This window comes from Rousettus aegyptiacus, unplaced genomic scaffold, assembly GCF_014176215.1.
Source record: "Rousettus aegyptiacus isolate mRouAeg1 unplaced genomic scaffold, mRouAeg1.p scaffold_m13_p_1, whole genome shotgun sequence".
In the NCBI taxonomy this organism is placed as follows: Eukaryota; Metazoa; Chordata; class Mammalia; order Chiroptera; family Pteropodidae; genus Rousettus; species Rousettus aegyptiacus.
The window spans coordinates 638720-644719 of record NW_023416284.1 but is presented as its reverse complement, the minus strand read 5'-3'; positions in this window follow the sequence as shown (position 1 = coordinate 644719).

Genomic DNA, 6000 nt, shown 5'->3' with positions numbered 1-6000 from the left:
AGCAGGACTGGACGCCACCGGCCCCGCCTCCTCTCCACAGTTTATCTTTTTTTGAGAAACGGCTGGAAACTGCCAATGGGTTTTTTTCTTCTTTTTCTTTCTTTCTTTCTTTTTTGTTTGTTTGCAGAGAAAGAAAAGTAGTTCTTCAAATTCGTACGGAATTGCAAAGGACTCTGAATAGCCAAAGAAATCTTGAAAAGAAGAAGAAACCTGGAGACACCATACTTCCCGATATAAAACCTGCTACAAAGCTACAATGATCAGAACAGTGTGGTCCTGCCTCAGACCAGTGGAACAGAACAGGGGGCCCAGGAACAACCCCTCACATCTGCGGCCAATGGACTTTCAACAGGAGCTCCGAGGCCATTCAATGCAGAAAGAACAGTCTTTTCAACAAATGGTGCTGGGAAAACTGGACATCCACAGGCAAAAGAATAAACTTGAACCCCTACCCCACCCCACACACAAAGACGAGCTCAAAATGGATCAGAGACTTGAATTTAAGACTTAAAACTCCTGCAGGAAAACATAGTCTTTATAAACTTGGCTTTGGCAACGGCCCCCTAGATGTCACACCCAGAACACCAGCAATGGAAAGAGGAAAAAGAGAAAAACTGGAGTCCGTCAAAATTAAAAACGAGTGTGCATCGGCGGGCACTATCGACAGAGGGGAAAAACGCTGCCGAGAAAAGTGTCTGCGAATCGCAGTCTGACAGGCGCCTAGCGTCCGGGACACATGAAGACCCCTGGACGGCCACAAGGAAACGTGAGCTCCAGAACAGGCCAAGGGCGGCAACGGGCCGCGCTCCGCAGAAGACTCGCCGGCGGCGACAAGCCCTGACGAGATGCTCGGCCTCCCGCCCACTGGGGAGACGCAAGTCAAACCACGCGCCCGCGCACCCCCCCCCCCCCCCGGCGGGCCTGCATCTAGGAGGCGGGCAGGGGCGAGCGGCGGCAGGAATGGCCGGTGGGGACGCGAGGCGGCAGCTGGCGTGGAGGACGGTTTGACAGCTCCTCAGGTTAAGGGTGGCGAACCGCCCGGCAATCCCACTCCTACGCAAGTACCCAGAGGAGCCGGGGACACGTGCCCCGGCGACAGCTGCGCGCTCAGAGGCGCACTCGGCCAGCCGCCCACCGGCGGGTGCGCGGGGCGGCGCGCGCGTGCGGCCCGCCCACGCGGCGGAATCATATTCAGCCATGAAAAAGAAAGAGGCGCCGCGGCCCACGACCGCATGGGTGATGGACAGAGCGCGGTGACGGTGACCAGACGAGGTCGCGCGTGGGACCCCCTGCCTCACCCCCATCACCCCCCCCACCAGAGAAGGGCCCAGGACAGGCAAGAGCTCGGACGCAGAAATGCTCGGTGATTGCCTGGCGCAGGGGCGGGGCTGGGGCGGGGCTGCTTTCGAGGATGAGAATGTTCTGGAACTAGCCACAGGTGATGGTTGTACAACAATGTGAGTGTGTAAATGCCACCAAATTGTACACTTCAAGAGAGTTTAAATGGTGAACTTTACCAGGATCTGAAGCAAAAAGCCGCTGACTGGGCAGAACCCCGCGGGGGAGGCAGTGAGTCACCGGGAGTGCCCCAGAGGTCCCTTCCTGGTTGGGGGGCTGTGGGGTGCCTCGGGGGCGGAAGTTCCTCGTGGAGACCCCACGCCCTGGGCTGAGCAGAGGGCAGGGTGGGGACGGTGGAGCTCAGTCCATGGGCCTGTGTCCCTGTGGCCTCACAGGAAGAGGCCGGACGGTGGAGAGGACAGTCCCTGCAGGTCTGTGGCCTGAGGAAAGACCAAGGGGCAGTAAGGACAGCGGTCAGCGTGCGGGCCCAGAGGGGACGGGCCGTTCCTGCCGGGCCTCAGGAGTCAGGGGCACAACTGTGTCACCGGCCGGGTGGCGTGGCCGACATGGCGCGGCGTGGGGCCCCGAGAGGGGCCGCGGAGTGCGTGGGGCGGCTCTGGGCCCGTGTGGCCTCCAGGACCCCGTCCCTGCCCCTTCCCCTTCCCCTGCGCGTCCCTGTCCTCGCCGTGCCCCGCTTCCCCTGGCCCAGAGAAGGCGGCTCCATGGCTGCCCGCCCTCTGGAGATCTTTGCATCAGGTGACCCCGGGCCAGCTTCCTGGGGGCAGGAGGTCATGTCCTGCCCGGTGGTTCAGGCTCTCAGTCCATCTGCACGGCAGGCTCAGGGAGGCTTTGCTGGCGGCCACACCCCTCTGCGGCCCCTTGGCGGGAGCCCTCAGGGGTGAGTGGCTGCCCTCACTGCCTGCAGGAGCCACAGGTGCACGCTGTTTACCTGGCAGGTGCTGACAGAGCTGCTCCCTAGGGCGCTGCCAGAAGAGACACAAATCCTCAGAGCAGCCGAGCACCCCGCCCCCTCCAGGCAGGGCCCTGGCAGGGGGAGGCAAAGGGAGCTGGAGCCGCCCCCGTCCCCTGGACAAGTCACTGCAGTCCTCACGGCCACCACCCTGTCAGGCCCTACTCCTGCCTGCAGTGGAACTAAGGGTAGAGCTGTGTGCAGGCCCCCAACTCTGGGCAGTGTTGGCTCGAGCCTAGCTGGGGTAGAAAGCTCACCCTGCATGGCCTGCGGCCCAGGTACCCAGAGAGGCCCACCTGGGCATGTGTGCTTTCTGGCCCCAGGGACGCCTGGCCTGTAGGTGGCACTTGAGGACAGGTGGCTTGGCCTGGCCTGGGAGGAACAGGGTGGGGAAGCCCGGGAGTCTCCAGGGCTCAGAGCCCCGAGGCCTGGCTGGCACAGCGCCTGCCTCTGGGGCCAGTCCTCCTCACTGTCCCCCGCCCGCCGGGGTCCCCCTCCAGACCCCTCCGCTCCAGGCACTGAGGCCTCCCTGTCTCCCCCGTCTCTCTGGTGCCCACCCGGCTCCCCTCTCCGGCCTGCGTGTAGGAGTTGGGGTCTCTGTGGGCCCCCTCTGACCCTCTCTTGGGGTCTCTCTTGGGGTCACAGAGTGTCTGCCTCATACTTTCGCACTGTGTTCCCAGCAGGCCCAGGATGCGCCGAGGGCGTGGCCAGCACTGCGCCCCAGGCCGGCTGGCCAACCGGCCTTCTGCAGGCGACTGGGGGAAGTATGGAGAACAATTGTGGCCTCTTTGCCAAGGGAGCCGCCCAGGCCTAGACGGGAAGTGGGGCTGGGCGGGGGCTGGGGCGGCGGGAGCGTTCGCCGCCCCTTGGGGCACCCTGGAGCCCCACCCCAGGAGGCCCCCCAGGACGGCTCCGGGGGCTGGGGGCAGAGCAGAGGGGCCAGAGCCTGCCCAGCCCCCGCCCTCCAGGCTCTGCCCCTGGCATCCGGTGTCAGGACGAGCTGGCCAGAGGCGGGGCACCAGGCCTCGGGCTGGACGGGCCGGACGGGGCAGGGACCTGGGCCTGTGTGGGCCTCGGACCCAGCAGCCTGCAGGAGCTCCGCTCATGGGCCGCTCGCCGGTCCCCGATCCCGCTTCTGCTGGCGGTACTTGACATGTCGCCACAGGGCTGCAAGCTGTGGGCCCCCCATCCCCGCCTCCAAGGCCACAAGAAATCTGGGCGTCGGCACAGATGCCTGGGGTCAACACACAGATGCCCCATGGTCTTTGGAGCACTGCGCCTACTAGGCCGGGGCAACAGGAAGGTGGGCTCCAGCAGCCATTCCCCCCGCTGCCCCCGCCCCGGGGAACGCAGAGCCCAGCGGGAAACCCCGACAGCCTCGGCGCACGCCTGGATCCCGCCGCGCCTGAAGCCCGGACGTCTGCCCATGGGCTCCCGCCCTGAGCCACACGGCTCTCCTCACATGAGCTGGTTTAAGCCTCTGCCACTTGCTCCCCCACATGCTGTGCCCTGTGGGGGACGCGCTGAGCGTGCCGCTCCCCGGCTTGCGGCTGCACCTCTCTCTCTGTTAGGGGTCCGTGACTCAACCAAAGACGTCTCACTCCATGAAGGAGGACGTCGAAAAGCCCCTCGCTTAGGTCTGTCTGTGGCTCCCAGAGCCTTGGGATGGAGCCGGGTGTCTCTGCCCCACCAGGGCAGCCCCAGACTCTGCAGTGTGAGCAACGCCGCCACCACAGGGAGCCCCCAGGAGACGGCGGGCTCTCCTGTGACGTGTGCCCGGAAGGCAGCACTGGCCTTTGCCGGAGCTGACGGTCGATCTGAGCACTGGCCCCGCGGTCTCGGCCCACCTGGGATGGCTCCTGAGAGCCGCAGGGAGGCCACCTGGGCCTTTCCGAGGGTGTCTGCTCCTAGTCTGGGGTGGGGAGGCTCGCCCCCTGAAATGCAGCTGCCCCTCCTCCGCCTCTCACTCAATACTTTCTGATTCCCCACCTGCCCCCAAGCTTGGGTGCCCCCCATTAGAGATGCCCAGTTTGCTGCCAAAGGCGGATGACCAGGAGGGTGACAGGCTCAGAGGTCAGGTTGCGAGAGGCGTGGTTGGGGTCTTGGGGACAAAAGAGGAGCCAAGCCCTGGAAGAGAGGGGGGCTGCGTCCACTGTGCGGGGGAGGGGCACGGGGACGATGGCCAGCACCCTCCCCAAGGCTGACGAGGCCCACCGGCCCGGGGGCCTGCAACCCTCTTCCCCCTCAGCACCCACGCGGCTAGCTCCCCCACTGCCCGCCTCACTAGGGGCTCCGCTCAGATGTCACCTTCCCGCTGGCCACCCCACGTACGGCTGTCCACCGGCTCTCCCACGGCCTCCCAGTGGGCCCGCCCACAGTCAGGACAGATGCGCAGCCACTGGGCGCCGGGCGTCTGCTCGGAGGCGCGAGGAGCAGGCCTCCGCGGCATCCTGACCCGTTTTCCCACCACCCTGCTCTGGAAGCCTGCGGGAACTAATTACTGCTGCTTCTGATTACCTACATTCCGCACCTTCTCCTCCCTTCCTGCCCTGTCCTCTGTCCTTGGGGCTCCAGGCAGGGGCAGGCTCCTGTCTCAAGTACTGGAAGCAAAGGCAGGGTGGCCACGTGGAGGAGAAACAGACAGTGCTCTGCAGGACCCGGATGGACCCTGCAGGAGCCACCCCCAGGGCTCAGAGACCCTTCAAAGCCAGGCTAGCAGCAGGGCCCTGCTGGGAGCGGTCCGGTCATGTGCACAGACTGTTTGAATAATTCAGGTTTAAAAAGACCTAGTTACCCATCAGACCGATTCCTGCTAAAGAGCAGATGAGGGGTGTCTGGATTTGTGCTCCCCAGGTTGTACTGAAGGCCTGGAGCTGAGCCAGGCCCCCGGGCAGCCTCCTGCAGGTGTGGGCCCCGTTGTGCCCGCAGCTGCCCAGCTGGCCTGGCCCTGGACGGGGTGCGGCTGCCTGGGCGTGGCGGTGGACTCGGGACCCGGGGCTGACCTCGAAGCCACTTATCTCCAGGGGCAGGGCATGTGGCTGGGGAGGCAGGAGGGGCCTGGGTTCCTGACCCGCTGGGCACAAGCACTCCCCTCTGGGACAGTGGGTCCACTGTGAGCCCTGATTTATGCTCCACAGAGGAGGGGGCTGGGCGGCAGGGGCGCCGAGGACTGCAGGAGGCCTGGCCGGGGGCGTTGAGGGGTTCAGGGAGAGCAGAGTCCGCACAGCCCCCTCAGACCTTTGAGGCGCACAGGGCTCTGGCTCAAAGCTGGCAGCTCCTGTGGCCTCCTGAGAGCTGACCAAGCTTGAGGGCTTGTGTCCCCTAGACCAGAGAGCCCTGGTGCCCGGGAACTGGGCTGGGAGTGGAGCGGGGTCACCTGGGGCCCTCGGGCCTATGACGCTCACAGGAATGAGGCCCCAGGCTGCACAGGAGATCTGGGAATAAGGACCTGGGTCCCCCACTCCTTATCTCCTGCCTGGCTTTTACCCCTCACCCCCTACAAGCACATAGTCCGGGGTGTTAGCTGGAGCCACAGGGCAAGTTCCAAGGCCCTGCCACACCCTGCAGCCCTGCAGATTAGCTGGGCACCAGGGCTGCTCCCAGAGACCTTGGGCAGCCAGGCGGGCAGTAGTCCCATGGCCTGGTACGTGGCTTTGCCCTATAGCCCTGGCATACCTGAGGATGAGCCAGAC